The sequence below is a fragment of the Anser anser genome, assembly GCF_964211835.1.
Source record: "Anser anser genome assembly, chromosome: 1".
Lineage (NCBI taxonomy): Eukaryota > Metazoa > Chordata > Aves > Anseriformes > Anatidae > Anser > Anser anser.
Window position 1 is genome coordinate 114,764,227 of NC_139720.1, and position 23,758 is coordinate 114,787,984.

Sequence of the window (23,758 nt, forward strand, 5' to 3'; positions counted from 1 at the left end):
GAGGAGGAGCGGGAGCGGGGAGGGGGAGGAGGTAGCGGCTGGCAGGCGGGGGAGGGAGGGAGGGAGCGAGGAGTTCCCGGGGGCTCGGTACGGCGCTGCGCTTCCCCCCCCCACCCCTCCTCCTCTCCTCCTCCTCCTCCTCCTCCCCCCGCCCGCCCGCCGCTGTCCCCGCGCTGCCTGGCCGGGGCTCAGGCCGCCACCGCCGCCGCTGAGCCGCTGCGATCCGAGGCGAGGCCGGGCCCCGCCGTTGCCGCCGCCGGGCGCTGCGCAGGTTTGGAACGCGCGCCATTTTGTGAGCGATAGAAAACCCAGCCCGGCCGGGAAGCGCCGCGGATCCGCCCGCCGGGCCGGGCCGGGCCCCCCCCCCCCCCCCCCTCCTCCTCCTCCTCCTCCTCCTCCTCCCCCCTGCCCGCCGCGCAGGGAGGAAGGCGCGCAGCGGGCAGACCCCGCCGCGGGACGCTGCCTGCCGTGTGCCCCGAGCCGCGCAGGGCCCGAGCGCGGCGGGGCGGCCGGGCTGCGGACCGGGAGGGAGGCGCCGCCGCCGCCGCCGCCGCACCGGGGCCCCGTGTGCCGAGGCCGGGCGTCGCGAGGAGAGAGGCCTCGAGCGAGCGAACGAGCGAGCGACCGGGAGGAGCCGCGCCGGAGCGCGGGGCCCGCCGCCCCCCGGACGGGTAAGCGAGCCGCCCGGAGCCGGCGGCGCCGAGCTGCGCAGCGGGACGGGCTGGGGCCGCCTCCCGGCCCGGCCCGGCGCGGCCGAGGGGGGCGCAGCGCGGGGGGCAGCCCCGCTGCCATCTTAGGCGCGGAGGACGAGGAGGAGGCGGCGGCGAGGGCGCGGGGGGCCCGGCGAGACCCCGAGCGGGGCCGGCGGGGCCCGCGGCCGCGCCGGGCGTTGGGGCCGGCCTCCCTCCCTGCCTCCGTCCTTCCCTGCCGGGACCGGGCGGCGGCCTCCGCGGCCCTTTCCCCCTCTCGGTGTCCGGGAGAGGCCGAGCCGGGCAAGCGGAGCCGCCGGGAGGGCCCCGCGCCCGGGGATACGGAGGAAGGGAGCTCGTCGGGATCCCCCGGCCCCGCTGCGCAACGCCCTGCGGTGGGCGGGCGGGAGCGGGGGGCGGCAGGAGCCGGGCCATCAGCTGGGCAGGCACCTGTTGTGGCCCGGGCTGCGGGGGCCTGCCCTCGGGGGGCTCCCCTGCGGCTGCAGGGGGTGGCGGGGGCCGGTGCAGGAGGGCTGCGAGCCTGGCTCAGGGTGCTGTCACCCCGCCGGGGGGGGGAGAGAGGGTGAAGCGCTTGGGCGTAGGTACGCACAGGGCTCCTGGGGCTGAGCGGCTGGCTGACGGGGCTTTTAGGAAAAGAGGGAGCCCGTCTGAGGCTTTCCCTCCCGCCGCCGCAGCGTCAGAAAGCACAATTAGAAGTCCCGTAATTTGAAATTTCGAAATTGGTGCATTTTTGAATCGCAGTCAGCTTTGAAGTTCTCGGTTTAGTCCGTCCAAGGACTATGTAGGGGTTCTTTGATCGTGTGTCTAGATTGCTGCTGTTACTTAGTTCTCCTATTACTCCACAGTCATTGGGGGAAATAAACATTCATTGTTCTTTAAAATTAACAAAGGCAGAATATCTGGCTACAAAATAAACCAACAAGCGTGGTTTTGACAACCTACTGTTTTAATCCCAATGAGAGCGTGGTAACAACTTTGGCCAGTAGGTATACATAGTCACTTTTACATGGGTATAGCGTTGTAGGGACCTGTCTGAGGACAAGTTAACAACTTGTTTTATAACTGTATTGGTAAAGCTGAAGAACACGTCGATGATGTCTCGTGATAAATAAGCAAATATATTGTTCGTAGTGGTACTTAGTTATCTGCTAATAACTGAGCAGAATTCAACTTATCTCTTTGGATTAGCGTAGCCCAAAGAAGTTTTGGTAAAACTTGTTTCTCTTTTTCTGTACTCCCCCAACCTCTGTAGGTTGGATATTTTTGGAAAATTAATTATACTTTATAGAATTAGAATAATATCACTGAGAATAACTCTGAATACGAGCTAGTATTTGTTAACTATTATCTCTATATATTTAGTGAACTCTGTGTGTATCTATATAGACTACTTTTGTAGGCTATGCTTAATGTTTTTGGCTTATATGAAGTATTTAGAACCAGAGCCACTTTATTTGCAATCTGAAGTAGAATGCATGTGATAAATTTACGTTTATTTTGTGAATTAAAAATTGTATCAAAGTTTTTGAAGCTTATTGAGTTGAGTTTTTTTCAGTGAACTAAACAACTTGTTCAAAATTGAATACAGGGCATGGTCATCTTAAATCACAGAAAGAGGGCAATTCCTTCTCTGAAATTGTTGCATACACATTTATACATTACAGTAGTTTAATATTGTTCCCAGGCAAAGGGGTAAGAAAGTCTGTTATGTGATCAGTTCCCGAATCAATACTCAGGTGGGTTTAGGAGGTGCCATTGGAATCCCCTCCCCCGTGCTGGACAGTTACAGAGAAGCAGCAACAAGGATAATTTTACCTAATAGCAGCCAAGCGTTCTCTATCTCAGTGTCAATTTATGGGTAGCATCCCCTCACTTGTGTAAAATAAGGACGTAGTAATCAGGAATTTATCAATTTTTAAAGTATGTGGGTTTTACTTGGACTAGGAATTAACATGCGATGACCATAAATGACTTCTAACGCTGGTAGATAGTTTACACAAAGTAGAAAAACGTGACTGGAGTCAAGTAAAAACGGTGTCTCCTCTAAGCTTTTAAAGTAACATTTAACTAGGACATACTTGCTAACATGTATATTGTATTTTAAAACTCTTAATTCCAATAGGACCTTGTGAAGAAACGTGTCTGGGCTAACTGTTCGGTTAGGCTTTGCCTTAACGACCTTACCGTGAGATTTTTGTTATTTTAGCTCAAATGAGTTAGTCAATACCTTAAAATATAACACGAAAAAGTCCCTTCCCATTAGGTTATGCTAACGTGTATGAAGCTGTACCACCTGCTCGTATGGTAGTGTGCGAGACGACCAGTTAATAAAACTCATGAAAACCTGTACCTTTATTTGCTATGATGCTATTTTATGGTTTTACCTGAACTGAAACGGGTAGTGACTCTTTCCAAAGAAGCAATTTTCTTGCTATAATTAAATTCTCTCTTCAGTGTTCCTCTTAAAACCTCTTTATTTCAGGTGGTTTTAACCCTGGCTACAGGACTATAGGTTGAAAGTTGCTGTTACAACTTAAGTTTTTGAGAAGGAATTGAAGACTGGTATATGTTTAGTCTTTCTGTAGTAATTTTTGATGCCGTTTGGACAACTACTTTCCAAAGTGAAGTAAAAATCTTTCCTGATATCTTTGTTTTATGGAAGCATGGGAGACTTGTGTAACTTCTGAAATCCTTTTGTAAATAGATCCTATTGTAGAATAGGATTATTTACAGAGAACTGCTACTTTTGTCTTCATAACTGAATACAATAGATTATTTGTTAAGTTACTTTACAATTCCATCTTTTTTCCTTTTTCAGTAAGAGTTTAAGGAACTTTAAAAAAAAAGTAATAACTTTTCTGCTAATCAGACTCAAGTCTGATTAGTCAGACTTCTTTTTTGCTCTAAGACCGAAATAATACAAAAGCTGTTCTGAGCAAATGTTTTTCTTGTAAACTTAAGACTGGGGGAAAAAGTCAACAAGGCTTTGCAAAGAGGAATACTCTCCTTTTCCTTCCTCACCTCTGTGGGTCCTTCAAGAGGAAAGTTATGGGAGCTATAGTTTACTGAAGTTTTAAAAACACTGGAAAAAACCACCACCTTTTTGATAACTAGAAACAATTGTTCCTTCTAGAAAGACAAATTCTATATGTACAGTTACATAGTACTTTCTCTTGGAGGTGACACAATATACCCATAGAATTGCAGTGACCTAATCGTTAGTTGCTCGTAACAGTTTGATATCCATAGATTAATCTTTTTCCTTTATGTGGAAGGGAGATAAAATTCTGGTTTCATTTCTGTTTTTATCTAAGCATATGTTAAAAAATAGCTCGATTGCTTTTGCCAGTACAAAGGTATTTTTTTTTCTTTAGGTCTTTAGTGCGTACATACCCCAGCTTTACTAGGACTTTAGCTCCATTTCCTCTAATACGCATATATTTATGAGTCTTGTCCAATATCTGTGGGTGCTTAATTATGGCTTGCTTGTCTGAGAGCATGGATCACAAAAGCAGCTCCTTTTTTTCTTGGCTGGAAAGTACACAGTGATGAGACAGTCTACCTTCCCTTCCCTTCCCTTCCCTTCCCTTCCCTTCCCTTCCCTTCCCTTCCCTTCCCTTCCCTTCCCTTCCCTTCCCTTCCCTTCCCTTCCCTTCCCTTCCCTTCCCTTCCCTTCCCTTCCCTTCCCTTCCCTTCCCTTCCCTTCCCTTCCCTTCCCTTCCCTTCCCTTCCCTTCCCTTCCCTTCCCTTCCCTTCAAAGGGAAGGTAAATTTTTCCATTGTTGATAAGGACAGAGGTGGGGAGTCCCAACATGAAGGACAGTGACGTTATCACATCCTCATTCATTCCAAAGTGTCCTGTCCATATGATTTACGGGGAGAGCACCAACTGCAGGGCTAGGCAGCTGCAGCAGATAGTTCCCAGTCAGCTTTGCCCAAGTCCTTACAGTATGAATACTCTGGAGCCTCTGGAGTCTGGGCAGTAGCTATTTCAGCTAGCTTGTATTGCAGACATAATCAGTTTAATTTCTTCTCTGATTTTAGCATTTCTTAAATTTGAAAGCAGTGAAAACGTTTCTGTAATTAAAATAGCATAAACTAGCACTTATTCGTAAACTTACTCCTTGCAAAGTTTCTAGGATCTGTAGCCCTAAGTACCTGAAAGTGAAACTGTAAATGAAAGTGAAATCAACTCAGCTAAGTGTCACTGTTTGTTCCAGCTGTGAGAAACCAAGCTTTCAATTTAGGTATTACATAAAGTTCCAAAGCTTTCCGGTTTTCTTTTTTCTTTTTTTTTTTTTCCCAGAGACAAATAAAAACAAACTGTGATTTGAGTCAGTTAAAAGAGAGGTTAATAAAGTAGTAATATGTCTACTTGTTGAATAGTTCCCTCTTTCTCTTCAATAACTGTTCGGATAGTGAAATAAGAGAGCAATGGACATGTACAAGTTGCTTTCTGATGGCAGAGTTATTCTTTCAAAACAGAGTTGAAAAAACTGGGAGTGAATTTTGAGTTACTCAAAAAACCAAGCTAGTAGACTGTCTAGTTGGCACAATCATCGTTAAATGGATTTTAGTGATTAAATCCAAGGTGCCAGTAAAAGTTTTAAATCCTAGTGACCTGAGAACCTATTGTTCATCAGTTTTTTTTGCTTCCTGGCTTCAAACACATGCAGCTAGCATTTTTGTTCGTTTGAAATCCTGTTTACCTCGATGCGCTCAAATCCTTGTTGGTGTCACTGTGAGCTGCGTAAATTACTAACAGCTTCTGCTGTGCTTTGCCAGTGGATGTGGTGCTGAGGAGCCAACCGGAGCACAGCACGTCCACTTGCTTTATAGAGGGAACAGTTTAAACTGAAGGAGGGTGTAAAAAGAAGAGTCCTGTCAGGTGGAGAAGTTAACGTATCACTACTTACTCAGTTCTTTGTTTTCCTGAGCACTGTGGATTTCCTTTCGCTGACTCCTGGTCAGTCTGTCCGGGTGTAACTGCAGCTCTTTTGGGTACTTAGAAATACATAACCGTATATAAACACACACAGTTTTACAGGACTTATAAATGAAATACATCTAGGGTATGTGTTTGATTATAGACAAATAAAATTTTAATATACTCTCTTTCAAAATCCAGTTGGTATGGAAAGCTCAATGACATTCCTTGAGCATGTTTGATTCTGGTTTCTTTCCTGTTATTCTTTCTATTTTTCTTCTAATTTGTGGATAAGCAGGCATTAATTTAATGGTATGCCAAAAATTGCAAGTTAGTGTTGGAAATGTATTGATGTCTTTGTTCATGTTACAAGAAGTGGTTGTTGCTTGAAGATCTCGGCAGTTTCCCTTTCTGTAGAAGTTACTCATAAATCCGAGAAATACTGGATCATACTTGTGAAATAGCACAGTTGAATATATATTTTTCCACTCTGATCAGACGCTCAGTTTAGAATCCGGCGTTCCAGTTTTTAGGGTGACTTTCCTGTCAATGTCATCATGTGCCTTCAGAAGCTGAGATTTTTGTGGCAGGCCTTACGCAGGCCTGCAAATGTTGAACATCAACGTGATTGTGTATCTGTCCGTGTCTTCCCACCAACATCACGTTTTCGCTCAAGTCAAGTTCTGCGTGTGCTAAGGCTCCGAACTTGCACTGCGTTTTTCTTGCCCCCAGATCAGAAAAACTAGGAGGTGCAGTGCTGGGGAGGGGTCAGTTAACTCTGCAGTCACTACAGCTTCACACTGAATGACCCTCACGACTCCTCAAACTTTCCCTGATGGTTTATTATTTCTAATATACACTGCGTTTTACAAGCTTAGATTCTAAGTGAATTAATGTCTTCTGTGAACTATGTCTACTAGAGACAGCATCATAAATGATTCATTTATGTTGAAGGCTGAGTGGAAAAAGTATAGGTGATACTGTGTTAAAAATTATAGTTGAAGGTTGTATGGTAGTTAAAAGTTGTTTGGTTTTGCGTTGTACTACTTAGAGACCTTAGCTGGGGTCTGATTTCCATTCTATGTACTGTACAATGTGAAGGAAATATTATTTCTTTCTTAATTTAATTTCATGACTTCGAGGTGCATACCCCTTCAATTCCTAATGTTCTCCTGTGTAGCATTTTCTTAGGGCGCTGTGTAAATGTGTGCGCTTGTGGTTTGTTCGCTTTTCCTTCAGGTGAATAAGAAAGGCTGGGAGTGGTTGTAATTTGGTGGTCAGCTGTTGTACAAAAGTTTAGTGATAGAAGGTCTAACGTTTAATAATGTGGAGGTGTGAGTAGAAGTCATTGATGATACCTGATGTCATCCTTACAAAGCCAGGAGAGAAATCCTCTTGTAGGGTTTGTTAAGCGATATTTTCAGCTGTGTCTTTGACACAGTGTGCAGTCATGACTCGCAGTTCACAGTCTGCATATGACTCTACTTTCGGTCTTTTTGCCCATAAAAACATTCATTTACATATCTCTATGGAGTTAAATCAGCCAGTCATGTTCACACCATGGTCATTTTATAACTTTGTAAGCCTGGTGTGAAACCCTGAGGAACAGTTCCACATGTGGAAACGTTGTTGGAATAGAAGTACTTAGCTGCTTTACCTTAGTGGTTAATGATAACATGGAAAACTTTAATTCTTAAACCAAGATCAGCTTTGCTTCATGCGATACAGACTTCTGCAATGCTTTTTTTCATATAAAGAGTCATTAGATTTGGAGGCAATTTCTAATTGTGTGTTTGAAAGTAATGCGTAATGCCCCTTTCCTTAAAGTAATTTGCGTACTGCCAGACCATTGCAGCAAACTGAACTACAAATCGTTGCCAAAATATTTGTGTTAAAGTTATAAGAAGTTCATAAATGAAGGAAAACGTACTAACATCTGTATGCAAGTCTGAGCTGTGTTTGTCAAAGGTTTCCTGTTACAAAGTATAGGTCCAACCCGCTCCCCATCCCCGTTATAATGCAGGGAAGTAGTTGTACACCTGAGTGAGGGCAGTTATGGCTTTCTGCTAGATGTTCTTAGTGAGCATCCAGTTATGTCAAGACTTGGAAAAATAAGTTTAACATTTAGTTCACAAGGTTCAAGTATTGTGTTTGGAAATCACTTTCTGTTCTGCGTAATTTGCAGAAATGTTTCTTCTCTAAGTGAGCTGAGGTATTTTGAAGTGTTTCAGTTTAGCTACTGTTCTAAAGGAGTTGAAATAAAAAGATAAAATATATATAGTCATATAAAGGAATATTGGTCTCCATGTTTTGTATCTGGAGGAAAGGGGAGTATGTATGTGACAAACTCCTGTTTTTAAGAGGTCTTCTGAAACTCTGGCAGTGTATCCACATGGTGCTTTGCGTTTAGCAACATCAGGATGATCAGTGATATATGATTTTTGTGTGATTTGTATGCATTTGTAGGGTGTAGGGCTTTAATTTAGTAGCGGATAGAAGGGAAAAAAAATCTCAAACATTCTAGATTCTTATTTAAAAAGCATCTAAGGAGAAAAAGAAAAATCTAAATTGGAATAATCCATGTTACTAAACATTTTCCCAGTAGTGAGAAGTTCATAGAAGACTTGTGTTCTAAAACTTATGAGCTCTTGGTATGTATATATGTATCTTTACGCTGTCCAATGTAATAAAGATTATTTCTAATTCTAAAAAAACATAAATCACAATATTTTCTTTTTCTTTCTTAATGAATTTTTTACATCAGGAAAATGTTTTGATTGAGATTTGCAATTTTTTTTCCACCGTGAAAATGATTTCCTTGTCCTTAGTTTACATTTGTTCCCTTTTAGTGTGTATTTCCAAAATTTCTTATGAAAGGGAGTGGACTCGATTGACCTTCTCTGTGCCACTCATCATTTTATGTATCTTTATCCTAACTTTTTCTTTCCTTTGAAAGTATCCTTCTAGGCATACATACCTAAACTGGTGTTTTGCCATGCTATTGGCCTCCCTCTCTTTTCTTAAGATTTTGAGTCTTGTAGTTCCTACTAAACTTTATTGAGATGTGAGAATATGCAATTATTTCAACACAAGAGCTTGAATATAAGTTGAAGAGTTTAACCTTTAGACTTCCATATGTGGAAACTTTGCCCTTGATATTTTTCTGATACAGGATTCTTCATGTGTTTTGCTTTCGTTCTTTCTCAGCATTACTACTACTATTTTTTTAATCTTAACTTTAATCTTTGTATGTTTGAGGAAAATTTTGTTCATGTGAAGCAAAGCAACCTGAGGTCTGTGATATGAGGTGAGACAAGTGCAAGCATACAGTGGGCTCAGAATACAATTTATGAGCTACATGTTACTCATTGTACGTATTCTAGAAACGATGAGCTCCCAAATTGACAGTGCCAGTTTATTTGTACATTGGAGGAAACAGGTACTCGTTGTATTCCATATGTTGTAATTAGGGTCTTTCGCCTTACACTGTAATCACTCTTTGTAGTTGTCTTTGAGTCAGTCATTTCCATAAAAATTCTCAAGTCAAGTGACAAAAATGGGAAGATTCTCTTGCTTTTAGTGTATTGACTCCGTGTCCTAGTGGAGGTCTGAACTTTATTTTATCGTGCAGTAAATATAATTGTAGTTACAACAGGATTTTTGCTTCATTCACTGTATGGAATGGGTAGTGCTCAGAAAAGAAGCATCTGTTCAGATACAGTTTTTTGTTGTTGTTTTTAGGTATAGGTTGATAATAATTGCATGCTGTCCAGGCTTTGCACATAGTGTGGGGTTTGTGACTTTCTCATAATCTTGAGCATGGATCAGAGTCTAGCAACTGCTAACAGATTCTTTTAGCATCTTGTGAAAGCAGTGTTTTTCAGTGGTTAGGATCTAAAGCACAAGAAAAGTAATACCTGAACTGGTACTAAAAACCCCTTTCAAATTATTATTATTTTGTATCTTCCTTATTGGCAACCTTTTTTAGGGGTGATAGTAGGGGTTCAGTGATTTTGAGCGTTTTGTATAGCACTTCTTGTTGCTTTCCGAACACAAAGCAGTTTTTGCCTGACTAACAGGAGGTGAATACCTGCTTAGGTAAGATACTTTTTAGCAAGGGAAACGAGAGGCAAAAAAGGTAAAGTGACTTGCCCAGAGTTACACAGTGACACAAAAGGTGGAGCTGAGGCTGAGGGGTTTAGGCATCTTATGCCTTAGTAGCAGGATGCAAGTATTTACCGTTGCATTTGACTTGAGTTTATATTCAGAGTGCCTTGTAACTCGGAGAAGCAGTCTCTTAAGGTTGGAGAGTGACTCAGCACATCCAGATAGTGGTCTGCTCGTGGAACTTAGGATCTGTTTGGAAATTTGGGGGAGTTAGAGTTAGAACTCATTTTTATCCCAAAGGGAGTTTGTCTTTTTTTTTTTTTGCTTGCAGTCTTTTGCCCCGTTTGATAACATCCTTTACTTTCTGAAAGCACTGGTGGAATATTTCAATAAATAGTATCGTTTACAGTATAGCTGCCATTTACTGTGTAGCTTTGTTTTCTGTGTGCCATCCTCCTAATGTACATCTGTTCGATGAATAAAATAGCATTTGACTGTGAAAGATTGTGGTGCAAAATGTGAGACAGAATTGTATATCTAGCCCACCTTAATTTAAACATTTCCTAACTTCTTAGTCTTTGATTTTATGACATTTACAAAACTTTTTTTCATACAGAAAGAGACAGATATGGTATTCTTACAATTTGTATAATTGAAACATCTCCTCCTCCTTAGTACACCTCTGTTACCTGAGCTATCAGGTTAACTCCAGCGTCTGGCAGGACTGATTTCTCAATCCTGTGGGTCAGCCACTTGAGAGCGAGCAGTTTGGAGAACAGTGGGTTACCCGTGCGGACATAAACCAGTTGTGTAAACCACACTCCTGTATGCTTTGGTTTGGTTGGCTTTCATGAGGCGAACTTGGCTAAGTTTCTACGACATGACTCTTCCCCAGCAATAATCTGTGCTCCAGTTTCAGCTGGTCAGACTTGTCACCGAGTCTTGAGGCACTGCTCGGTAGTAGTGGCACAGAAGAGAAGCAAATTGGCAGAAGCTGATGAGAGAAGATGGAAGCTGTTGGTCTTCTGGTACCATACCTTCGTAAATTTGGGGGAAATTTGGAAAGACTTCATTACCTCTTTTTCACCCAGATCAATGCCATCTTCCAGCATGAGACAAGGCAGTAGACTGGTACGTAATTTCGGTGCTGCAGGGCAGCACAGCAAAGAACGGCGCATTGGGAGGAAAACACAAGCAGCGTTGATTCTCTCCCCGTCTTCATGGTGACCTTGCTCTCCCAAGAACTATACCTATACCAAACTTGAAATAATAGGTAAAGGAGCAAAATTGTGAAAAGCAGCACTCTTGTTTTAATATTTCATTGACAAGGTCTGTGGAACATGAGCAGTATTTAAATCTGATGGCGTTGTATGTGTTGTTTTTACAGCATAAGTGTTAGCAAACTGATTTGAAGTTCATGCTGCAATATGTACAGCCACTGAAGCACTCTGAGTTGGATTATTGAGAGAGTTATTCTAAGGCAAAGTGTGCAACAAGCAGTTCTTTGAAGGCAATTACAGCTTAAGCAGTTCCCCTTCTCTTCAGATTCTGGCTGCTTGTTCCCACCTGCTTTGTGTTGGCACAGCTGTTTGTAAGACCAACCAGTGAATCAGACTTGGAAACTGAGTTGGCTGAAATACATAATTTTATATATATAACACTTGGGTGTGTGTGGGGGGTGGAGAATCAGGTTACTTTTCAGCCAGATCGGTTCCTAGACCTGGTATACTGTGCTGCTGCTGCGACATTTGACAAGATAATGGAATGGGCTGTGTGGGTGGACAGGAACAGGGTGCCTGGAAGAGGCCGGGGTTGGTTAACTGGCTCTGAGAGCTCTGTTACTTAATGGAGAACATCATTCGGAGGAATTTTTGCCACCCCTCCTGTAGTAAATCACTGCAGTGACAGACAGACAGACGCACACATGCACACTGCCGCCCTCCCCGCCCCCTCTTCCCTCGCCCTGTGCCTCGCAGAGTTTGGCTTGCTATCTCCAGCTTCCGCGCTCCTTCCCTCCGTCTCTCCTGCTGCCCTCTGACGCTCCCCTGCTCGCCTGCGCTCTGACACGCACAAAATCTGCCTGACAGTCTTACTCGATAGCAAATTCTCTCTCTCCTGCTTGCTCTCTTGACACACCTCTGGTTGCTTGCGCCCATCTGCTGGTTCTTCCCCGCTCTCACTTACTCCTTTTCTCTTCTGTCTTGTGCTTATGCCCTTACTGTCTCGCATCCTTTTTTACTGCTTGCTCTCTCAAGCTCCTCTTTTTTCTTCCCTTGCTCAGTCTTTCGTTCACTCAGTGTTTTCTCATCCTTGATCTTTCTCACATTTTCTCACTTTTTCTCTTGCTGCTTGAGAGAACAACGCTTCTGAGAGGAAAAACTGCTTCAACTTGTAAGGAAGAAAACCTCTTAAGAAACCCAAAGTTTTTATTTATTTATTTTTTTCCGAACAGTACCATAAAACAATGCAGTATATAGATTTCTTCTCAATTTTGTGCTCTTCTAAAATTTTAACTTAAATTCTGTATTGCCGTAAGGCAGGTATGCACACACAAAATATAGTTTGTTGCTACTTGGAGGAACTGAAAGATGAATTAAAGTTTCTGAAGTTAATGTTCTAATGAAAGGTGTTTTTCTGTCTTTGTAGGATGTGAACATAGTTTATCGATAGCAAAGGGAAACTGCAGAGCAAAGAAGTTTTGTGTTGGTTTTTTTTTTTTGGTTCTGCTGTACAGAGGAGACACGAAAAATGTTTCTCCTGATATTATCAACAAGGACTGGTTATGTCAAAACAAACAAATAGAAAATGTTGGAAATTCCATGCTTGTTTGTCCTTTAATAAGTGACCAGAGCTGCTGGGATTATATTCTTGTTTCCCTTCTATGCATTCAGATATGTAACATTTTTGTTGCAGTTACTTACATTTTGTTGATAACCATTTACCTGTTAGTTGGGAAAGTACTGGGAGTGTTGATTCCTTATATCAGAGGTGAAATTTCATCTACAGTTTGGTAATCCAAAGGTACTTCAAATAAAAACGTGGAAGATCATATAGTTGCTCTTCCTAATAGTGAGGAAAAATTTTGCATTTTTTGCGTGGCTTTTTTCCTCCTCCCATCTCCTTTGGTTCTCTAAGCCTTTGGGTGGACTGGAGTCAGGAGTACCTGAAGGCTGTAGTGTGCACGGCGTGCTTTCTCCACACACAACCTGATGAACATCATCTTAACTTTTGCATTGTTACATGAGGGAGCACTAAAACATACCACTCCCTGAGCTTGCAGATTTTTGTTTTGTTAGGGCAGCTGCTCTAAGTCAGGTTATAAAGCAGCCTGCTATCAGGATATACATGCTAATAAGCAAACACTTCTGGATTACAATAGCTGCCTTTGGAAATGTTCATTTGCTTCCTACTTGGTTGGTAAATAAAAAGTATTACTCATAAATGTTATATCACTTCAGTGACTTGCCTGATTTTTTTTTTTTTTTAATCCCATCCACCTTCTGTTCTGCTTTCGGTCTTGTTCTAGTCTACTTTTAAGTAAACTTTTTTCCTTATACTTGTTTTACGCATGTTTTTTTTTTTTTTCATGACTGAAGACATTCAGTGATGCCTGTGATAAACGTCCTGGCATTGCTTGGTTTCTAGGAGTAGTTGAGGCCCCTCAGTCAAATAAAGACTTAGATACTTCCACTTTTAGTGAATGTCTTCCCCCTCCATTCTTCATCAGTCCATTGTGTTTTTCATAAAGCCTCGTTTCCCTTTTTCCCTAAAATCCTTTGGGCTCATTATTCTGCATTTCAAAGCTACCCACTTTGGCCATCTTTGTACTTTAGGATGTCATCTGTTTCCGTGACCCTCTCAGGAAAGGGAGGAAGACCGTTCAGTGTTTTCACACTGCCTGTGGTAGATGTTATCTGTACAGGTTAACATGTCTCTTGTTTTTTCATGGAAAACTGGGGCACCATGAAGTTCTCCATGCTTTCTAGTAACTCCTGTAAGTCCAGCAGGAAGCTAACACGAAGCCTTTTTGAGAAAGAGCCTCTCTGAGCAAAAGAGGAGGGTTAGGCCTTGGCTGCTAAATTCATGTGGGAATCCATCTTCTGAACAACTTCTGAATGTCAGTTGTGTACATGGTGTTAAAAATGGGGAAAGAGTTATCTCTCATGACCATCTTGACAGCCCTATTTTCATATTTGGTATTTCTCTTTTGCCTTGCACCGGAAACTGTTGTATGAAGGGCTGCAGAAATGAGTCCATGAGGCTGCGATTGGTCTGTTTATTGCACCTGATGTGAGCTCTGGATCTGTTGCTCCCCTCTTTTGCTATGCCCCTCCAATTTCATACATTGCTCTGCTGTTTCAGATGTGTCCAGAAATACGGTGTTCTTAAGGACACCTCTTGGCATCATCCGTGTAGTGTGTCAGATCACACTCGTGACCTTTTAGTTGAGCTTTTTCACAAAATGGGAAAAAGCAGCTCTGTATCAAAAGTTATCTTTTTACAGCAGTTCTTTTAAAAAGCACAGCACATGGCTACATGAAACACACCAGTTCAGTAACATTAGTAGACAATTAGAGAAAAATTCTGTTTGAAAAGCGGCTGTGTTTTGGAGTCTTTCCATCTAGCAGGCTATTCTTGGTAGTCTGCAAGGACTTCAGTCAGACAGTAAAGATTTTCTTTCCTTTATATTTCCTGGATACCTCAGACACGATGATCTTGAGTACTGTTTGGAGGTCCGTGAGGTCAGGATTTCAAAGCCTTTTGTTTTTTATTTTTTTTTAATTTTTTGTCCTCATTTCTTTCCTGCAACCCACCTAATTAAAATCATTTTAGGAATTTTTATCAGGTAAAAGCACCGCAGTAAACCAAGCTCCCATGGACAGAACCCTAGCATCTTCTGATGCTGTTGGGGAGACTATTAAATAATCAGAAATATGCATTATCTTTGCATGTCTTTTAGCATTACTTAAATGGATAATTTTATCGGTGTTAGTGCCATGTCTGCTTCTTGAACAACTGACAGATAACTTGCATTTGAAGAGCATTAGCTTGATTAGTTTATGCCCAGCATTTGTATGCTGGAATTGCTGGGGTTCATATAAACAATCCCAAAGTTTCAACTTCTTCCATTTGGCCTTTGAATTTCATAAAACCCCAGTTAGACAAGATTCTTCTGAAAGGCCTCTGTGAGAGTTTTTCTCATAGAGGAAATACATCTTGATGAGAGATGTATCTTAGACTTTTTTCTTATGACTGCTATCAGAGAACATTCAAAAATGAATTCCGTACATCTCCTTCATAGTGACTGCACTCAGAAGGGGATTCAAAACATTATCTCAAGTTAGCAGACTAAGCTTGGGCTACAAGTTCAACACAGTTATTTACAAAAAAAAAAAAAAAAGTAAAAAAAATAAAACTTCTTCTGAGTCCTTTAAAGCCTTTAGGATATCAAAATGTGGCAGATTTCTTCAAATAATTTAGCATCATGCCTGTGTGCCTGTGTGTGAAACCCAGTAAGCAGACCCGAATGAAGTTGGTTTTCGTTTGGGTCAATCGGTGTTAGAGCAGTGAGGTTTGGGAAAGGGAGGAATGTGTCAGAACTGTTGTCCCCCTTCTTTTTTTCTTTTGTAGCAGGAAATGTTTAGATTTGGTTAACAATTGTGTGCTTCTTCATCCTTGGTTTTAACCTTTTGCTGTTACCCGAGTGAAAGCAAACTCATGTTTGTTGTGGGCTGTGTGCGTGTCGGTGACACAAGGTGTAACCTGTTGCAAACTTTGAACTCTCAGCTGTTGAATTCAAATAGAGTCACCTTACAGTAAGGTCTCTGCAACCTGTTGTTAGATTCATAAAACGCTTTCCACACTAGAAAGTCCTTGTTTTTGATATCGATAGGCAGGAAATAATACAGGTTTATACAGTTTTAGTGGTGATTGGCAATTCATTTCACTTGATGAAGGGGTGTCATGGTTTCCTGGTCTTTGAAGGCTCTTGAATGACTAGATCTTTCTGTGGGCTATTCCATACCTTCACCGGGGTGGAAAGGCATGGTGAGGAATTACTGGCTGAAATTCTAAGAAAGCTGGATTACATTATGATGAATATGCTCTGAGCTTAGTGATGTGGTTTTTTGTCTTTAATAGAAGAAATAACAATGATTTCTGTCTGGCCCAGCAAGTGTACTGGAGTCTCTGATGAGCTACCTGCAACCATGTTTTACAGGGACATAGAGCTACCATGCGTATTAGATGAAATTTCTGTTCAGTGTGATGATAAATGTACCCCAGTAAAGCTTTTGCTGGTTGCTGTGTGCCCACCGTCTGTGCTGGCTTTTCTCCCTTTGTGTGCGTGCGTCCACATCCACGTGTTTATATGACTTGAATAGGGTGTTTGAATTCTTCCTAATGACTCATAATGCCATTTAAAATTCTCCAGACTTTTGCTGCCTACAACCTGTGCAGTATGGCATATCTTGGGATGTATCAAGATTACGCTTAATGGCAGGGATGGAGGCTAGCAACGTAGTAAAACAAGACCTCAGAGTTTTAAATGTGAAAAATAAGTATTTTGACTTCATCACTAGAATATATGAAAATTTACTGAAGTTTAATTCATCTCCTTCTTCAATGAGAGTTTTCTAGGTCACTGGTTCCTTAACTGGGGAATAAGGCCATGGTAAATGAACTACAGATGGAACTTAAAACCATATTGCATTGTGTTAAGTTGAAAAATTGTTAGCATGATTAGTATTTTATTTAAAAAAAAAACCAAACACAAAACTTTGGGGCTGACAGTGGTCTGTGTTCTAATAAATGTGCGGGCCGTAGTTCTGGAGTGAATGATGTGAGGTAAAAGTGGAATCATTTATTTATTCATCTTTATTTATTCATTGCGTTGAAGGAACAAAGAGGGGAAAACCCATTTGTGCATTTTTTTGCTGATCTACTTAGCCTTGTCTTTACCGTAGTTTCGGAGTGCCTCGTGATGCTGTGTGCGTTGGAGATTACCTCACGAGCGTGATACAAGAGCTACAGTAATTTCCTACTTCAAAGGCGGCTTACGAGACGGAGAGGAATTAAGCTCGATCCTCTGACGGGCTTGGGGCTGTCATCGTGGCAACACCTACCTCGTCGGTGCCTGGGTGTTGCAGGGGAAGCAGCAGTCAGAAGTCAGGGTAGGTTCTGCCACCCAGCTGGTTTGCCAGCAGCCGAAATCAGATGACAAGGGACTGTCCCTGTCCGCTTTCTCCCTTGTCTGTACATTATTGTAAGTTCTCTTTCTTGGTGCTTTGGCTTTACCTTTCTATGCGGGGCCAGCTTAAGAAGCAAAGTACAAAAGGCTAATGATATAAATAAAAGGTAAAATCGTTACTGCCAATTTAGCTACCTGAACTGTTTCATCACGAGGTGGAAGAGCGCCAGGAAGATGAGCCTTGCCTGTGACTTGGGCCTTTCTGTTCAGCAGGAGCCCCGAGCCTGGTCAGCTTGTGTAGCCATACGCTTAGCGTGGAGTTGTGTAATGGGACGCAGCCTGAGCGAGCATATTTCTGGCACAAAAAGTACCTGACAAAGATGTGAACAGTGTTTGGTTGGGTTGTTAACTCATTTTGCCATATATTCAGTGTGAAAACTGAAGCTTTCCCCAGGAAAGGGGCAGAACTGTGCACCTGGGGAAAAGGGAGCGGGGCTGCCCTTCCTGGAGGTGGTGGCCTGTCAGATTGCCTCGGTTATAAGGCATAATTTCACCTGTAGATCCAGCATCGTGCCCTAAGCACTCAGTGCTTTAAACGTTTTTCAGAATGGAGTTTTAATAGCTCTTACATTCTTTGGGGAAGCTGTCCAAGCTATCCCTGGAGGATATCCCTTCTAAATTAAGAGGTATTTTCTAAATTGTACTTTTCTGTAAGATGCTTATGACAGATTCAGAGTTCTTTATTCTGGAATTAGGCATCTGAATTATTTTTAGAAAGCTGTGGAGATTTAAGCAGGTCCAGAAGGAGCTGGGAGTACCATCATTTCCATCATTTAGACCTCAGCTGGTAGAGCACGGGCGTGAGCTATAAATGAGCCTCCATTCAGCGTCTTCCTCAAGTGAAGAGAATCCAAACTCATTCCTGACTTGCAGTGAGAATATGCAGATCGCCTGGCCTTTCACACGTTCTTGGAGACTGCCCACAAGTCCCACTTAATCTGTACAGAAGAGAATCAAAGAATGACAGCAGAGGGGAAGAAAAGGAAACATGACTCTCCAGTCCAGCGATTAGTGCGCTTACCTTAAAGGAAGAGGAAGAAGAACGTTTCGGGGGTTTAGTCAGTGCTTATGCCTCTTACAGGAAATGGCTCCTGGGTAATGTTTTGTTTTCTCAGTGCAGAGATACTATGTGAGTTGCGCAAACGTGGGGCAGCCACCAAGTTAGGAGTGCTGAATGGTATGCAAATAAGATGTAGGGAGTGTGGGAGAGCGTAGATGGGACATCGAATAGTCAGCAGCAGTGGGATTATTTTCAACTCTTCAGTTATTTCTTAAGGAGCTTTAGCACTAAGTAATTTTTATAATGAAGTTGATTTCCTGAAGGACGTATTCTGACAAATTGTGTATTTACATTTGTTAATTCATATGGTAAAGTAAAAGTACCCTGTGATATTTTTTGAAATGTATTTGAGTGTATGTATTGAGTGCAGTTCATAAGAAATAATGGCATTGTGCTTATGTTAGAGGTGTCTTGAACTCTGAAAGCAGTGCTTTTCTTCAGCTCCTCCAACTTGAGATCTCATAAGAAGATGGAAATAACGTCCCCTATGCGATTGCTGCAGTAATTCAGGATAGAAGCATTTTTGCTTCAGAATTCAGATACCTCCTGTACTGTTGCGTTGGTCAAACTGAGTTAGGACTTCAGGCATATTGTGGAAGTCTCTGCGTGTGTAGGCTAGAACACCAAGAGCTGAATAGTAAGGATACCGGGTTTTATTGTGATGAACATTTTTATGTTCATTTTGCTGTCAGAGGAGTTTGTAGTTGGCAGGCCTGATTAAATTTATTTCTTCAAATTTATTTATGTAGACTATTGTGACAGACACAAACTATATATAGAAGAGCCTGTAAACATTTCACTTGTGTTCCAGAAGTAGAGGTGGGGTCTGTAACTAGTGATATCAAACCAGATGTTAGCTGTGGTCTTCAAGGTGCTTTGTGGCAGTTTGGCAAGAGTTACCTGAAGTGCGCTACCTAGGCTACTCTTTACTTCTCCTGGATTGTATTTGTAGCCTAAACAGAGAATTTTATTATAGGTAGCTAAAGTTTGTGAGCTCCTTACTTTTGCTTTTCGGTCGACAAACTTGGTTTGTTTAGATAATGAGCTATTTAGGCAAGGATCTCCATTTTATTGTGTGTCATACAGCACCTAAGAGGATGAAGTTCTCCCTCCGTAAGTAGAATACCCCACTTTCTGTTTCAGCACAGTGGTAGAGCATGGCTGCCTCGCTTGCAACACCAAGTACTTGGATTTGGGGTCCTGACTTAGGAGCTGTCAGTCTCAAAGGTCCAGACAGCAGAGACCATACAAAAACACAAACGAAGTTCTCCCTGACCAGGTGGTAGCATGCAGAATGTAAATACACTACCTGTTTGCACGTGCTGAAGTTGGGTTTTTATTTACTGGGTAGACTTTTAAGGTGAAAGTTAAACTCGGGCTCTGGTGTCGTATAAAGCCAGCAGAAAACTGATTGAAAAAGGTGAACATTTTACATCATGCTGAACCGCGGAGGTGACTCAACAAGGCTGGGGCAGGTGCCAGAGATGGGTCTGCACTGAATGGCAGAGGACAGGGAGGGCAGTGGGGGGAACACAGCAGCCAAATCTAAATCAGCTTTGGCTTTTGGGCAACTGCAGCTCGAGGATTCTTATTTTAATGAAATAACTCAGTTTATTCATCATCATATTTGAATGCATCTGGTTGTCATAGAGCCTGAACTTGACCACTGTAAATTTACTTTAAAAGCTGTTGAACTTCATATGAACTGCTATTTGAAAGCATATTGAAGATGATTTTTAAACATGGTGTGTCTGTACTGACATGTCTGGTAGAAGCTGGAACCTGGTTTTTGGTTTCCAAGTTAGAGAGAGCTGGAAGAGCAGTCATGGTATGTGTAGTTTTGGAAAGAAGGGGCTTCATCTCTTTTTCTGTTAAACAACGTTAACTTCTCTTTTACATCTGAATTTAGGGACCCGGTTACTTTGTTGATATCCTAAAATCCTGGAGGCGATCCAAAAATTCCCTTCCAGCATCTTTTAACATTGATCGACCTAATTAAAAGGCAAATCTGAGTTCTATAAGCAAACGTAAGTTGTGGTTAAGCCCCTGTTTGTACATTTGCACTTTTATGTGAGTTAATTGAGGGGAAAGGCAAAAGGACTATTCCGTATTTCACTTCAGTATTGTTCTTGGGGTCTGTAGAAAGAGCAATAATGTGCTGAAATTTTGAGTTGTGCAAAAAGAGAAAAACGACATCCTTCCCTCTTGAAGAATGTGTTAGAGTTACTTTTAGGAATAGCCATTTGTGAGCCAGAACCGCTTTTGTTGCTGCTGCCAGCCTCTTAAATCAGCCTCTGCTCCCCTTGTGGAGCAGCAGCGTCTACCCTGTTTCTGAGGTACAGAGTTTAACCTTTTTAATGTGAAGGTGAAGCTTGTGAACTTGCCTGCATAAAAATCGCCACCTGATGATAAGATGGACCGTGTCTTGTTTATTACCTTGAGAGAAGGAAATAAGAAATAAAAAGGAGGAGAAAGTTAAGAGCTGAGGCCATCCTCCATCTAATTCCAGGCTTCTTAAATACTTGTACTGTAGATGTGGTTGCTTTAATCATTCTCCTAGTCACTGATCAGTTTGCCCTCAGACTCATGTTGTGGCCGAAGCCTTGTTAGGAAGATGCAAGATTTGGGTACCTTGTTGGTTGATTTTTTTAAGTGCTAGAGAAAAAAAAAAGTGTATATATATATACATTTTTTTTCTTAGAGAAAGTGTACATTGAGTTCTGCAGGACTTCCAGGGTGAGAAAAATGTGTTTGTAACTGAAGAAATCTCTTTCTTTATAATCTCTTTCTTTATATGTTCCTTCTAGATACATTGGATCAGAAACGTACCTGAACAATTGTCAAGGAGGACAAAAAAAAAAACCAAACATCTAAGTGGATGAAGTCTGACAGATGCATTAAGGAAAATTGAGATGTTTGAGAACTACATACTTTCATTTAGTTTTTTTGGATACAAGGCAGAAGTAGACAAGTGTCAGTTTTCAAGCTACGATTTAGGCTGAAAGAGTTAAATGATTTATTGTATTAAAGTGGAAAGTTTATCAGCAGTAATTCTTCATTACCACTGTTCTTATCAGGAGTGTACATGCTCTGGCAGAAGATACAGGGATTCGGGGGTAAAGTCTGCTTTAAGACCCAGGCATATGGCTCACATATGACTAGAGAGTACCTAGCTGTGTGTATGCGTCTTCTGTCTAAATCTCTGAGATAATGAAGGGCAAAATTAGATTGTGGCACTGCAGCTGTCAATGGGAGCTGTCCTCTGGGGATCAGTTAAGCAGCAGTTATTCCATGGTGTGTTTGGAGAGGTTAAAAAGTACTAGAAAAGGCACACAAACCAATATATTGTTCCAACAAGCCACTTATCAGCTATATAAATAAGTAGTATTTGCAGAGCTAACCGGCAGTTTACAGGTAGCTGTTGTTTTAATTTCAAAAACTATAGCTGTGCGTATTGTTATGTAGTAAAGCAATTCAGAAGCTTTCAAGATAAAAATATTACTGTATCAGGGCAACCAACATCTAGGTTGTTATAAATATACTTGAAATATGTAACTATAGATTGCCTTTGAACTAAGGTGGGAAACTGTCTGCTGGAGAAATAGTCTTCCTTCATTTAGACATGCCATAGAAGCTATACAGGTAATTTCCTAGGGATCTGTGTAAGTATATAAAGTATTTTTGCAACAGTTTGTTGTGGTCTGAGTCAGATTTCACAGTAGTTATTCTAAGAAGTTACTTTAACAGAATCGGTCAGAAACAATGTTGATTAAAACAAGATAATGACCTATGAATTAGTTAATTTCCATTTCCTGTTACATGTACCTTGTGGCTTGATAGGGAATTTGTCATGCTTCAGGGCAGAATTAGAAATGAAAAAGAAATTAAAACAAGGAAACAGCAATTACAGCAAAACCCAGTGACATCTGAATTCGTTAGGTATGGGTCACTTAGAAAGCTGGACTCCACTGAACTGAATGTATCCCGATGTTTTGTTTAAAGCCCTGCTGACTGTACTATACAGTTCAGGTGTCTGTTTATTCTTCTATTTCTTGGAGTTCTTTTTTTATAACTTTTTAATATCAGTTTAATGGCAAACTTTTTGGAAGAAACTGTTGTCTGCACCTGTTGAAAAATATGGTTTTATCTTTTCATCACTATAAAGGCACTGCAGTAAACCTAATCTGTACTTGCAGCGAAGAACAACCGCCCTTCCCTCACGTACCTATGGCCATGCAGAGTGCGTGCATATTGCGTCTGTACATATGCGTGCTGTAGGTCTGAGCCCTTGCAGATTTTGAGAGGTTAAAGCATTTCGGTACACATCACTTGCCTGGAAAGCACTGCACATGCTGTCCCAGCTCTAGGATAAATAGGCTGAAGTAGCTGCACTCCTGTCTTGCCAAGTCCCTGAGAAGCAGGTGGTCTATTTTGTAGATAAAAGGACAGGAGAGGATGGAAATAATAGTTAACGATCTCTAAATGGGAAGAATAGGAAGCTGTACGTAACAACTAGGATGTAGTAAAGTTCTATAAATTGAGTAGTTTGCCACTTTCTCTGGATATATTAGTTATTCCTTTAGTTCTTTCTCTGCTTACTGGCTTTATGGCTGAAAAAAAAAAGAGAAGAGTAGGAAGGTTACGCTGTCTTGAGACTTTTTAGATTGAAAGCTGTAAACTGATGGATGGCAATATGTAGGGGCATAAGTATTGCTTTGCATTTCTGAAGTTCTTTTCGCAACCACAAGGAGCAGAAACAGTTCTTTGTAAATGAAATGATCTATGTTTTTGGGGACATCAATGGAAAAATCTCTGCGCTGAAAAGCATTTCACAACGATGAGAGCAAATTAAACTGGATAAACTAGTTTACAGCCCTCATAGATACTCTGCTTTGAAGTATGACTTTACTCACATGCTTCCGTTTATTTCATGTATTACACATTAACTGAAAAGGCTCCATTTCTAAAATAATTTAATCTTTGCACGTAAGATGCCACCTTTTAAGGAAGTTATAGTTAGGAAGCATGTTAACGTGAGAAAGAAAGTACTTGGTTATAACAGTTCAGTGACATCAAACCTTTGTGAATTTTGTAGCTGATACTGCAGGGGATGAGCAACTCCCGTTGTAGCATCTCTCTGCTTCTGTTGGACCAGGGAGGGCAAAGGAAGTAGAGTGGTATGACTTTGCTGCTCTAAAACAGGTAACATTTAACCATGTCCATTTTGCTTGACACTGTTACATAGGTGGAAAAAAAAGGCAATTCCCCACTCTAATACATGGCTCCTTATATTGTCAGTATTGTGAAAAAATCCACAGACAGCACAAACAACCAAATTTTAAAAAAACACCTCCTGAGTTGTCTGGCTGTATGGGTTGAGTGTCAGGTTTACACTTCAGTTCAAGGAAAAGAGTACATTTTTCAGAAGAGAGAGTTATGCGTTCTTATTCATAAAGAGGCCAGGTTTAAAAAAAAATGCATGTTATAAATCAGGTATTTTGGAGATCCAGGTTGCACCCTGAAGTCTTACCTCATTAAGGCTGGTGTGACACCGTTCTGGGTCTGTCTGCAATGACATTAGGTGCACCCCCATCCCTAGGACTTTGACAGCATCACTGGCTGAGGGAGCCCCTTTGTGTCCCGGCTGTTTGTCCCTGCCTCGAGGCTGCTCCTTCAGTTTTGCTGCCTGCCCGTAGTGATGCGGGT

General features: G+C 41.8%; 1 protein-coding gene across 2 annotated transcripts in view; it reads left to right on the plus strand.

Annotated features, from left to right (window-relative positions):
* Nucleotides 1–114: 114 nt before the first annotated feature.
* DYRK1A (dual specificity tyrosine phosphorylation regulated kinase 1A) overlaps nt 115–23,758 on the plus strand; it is a 91,645-nt gene continuing 68,001 nt past the window's right edge. Inside the window, exon 1 of one of the 2 annotated variants that reach the window (XM_083801157.1) lies at nt 115–671. The gene's annotated coding sequence lies outside the window, so the exon portion shown is untranslated. The remainder of the gene's footprint in view (nt 672–23,758) is intronic. The other variant, XM_083801158.1, reaches the window with a different exon arrangement.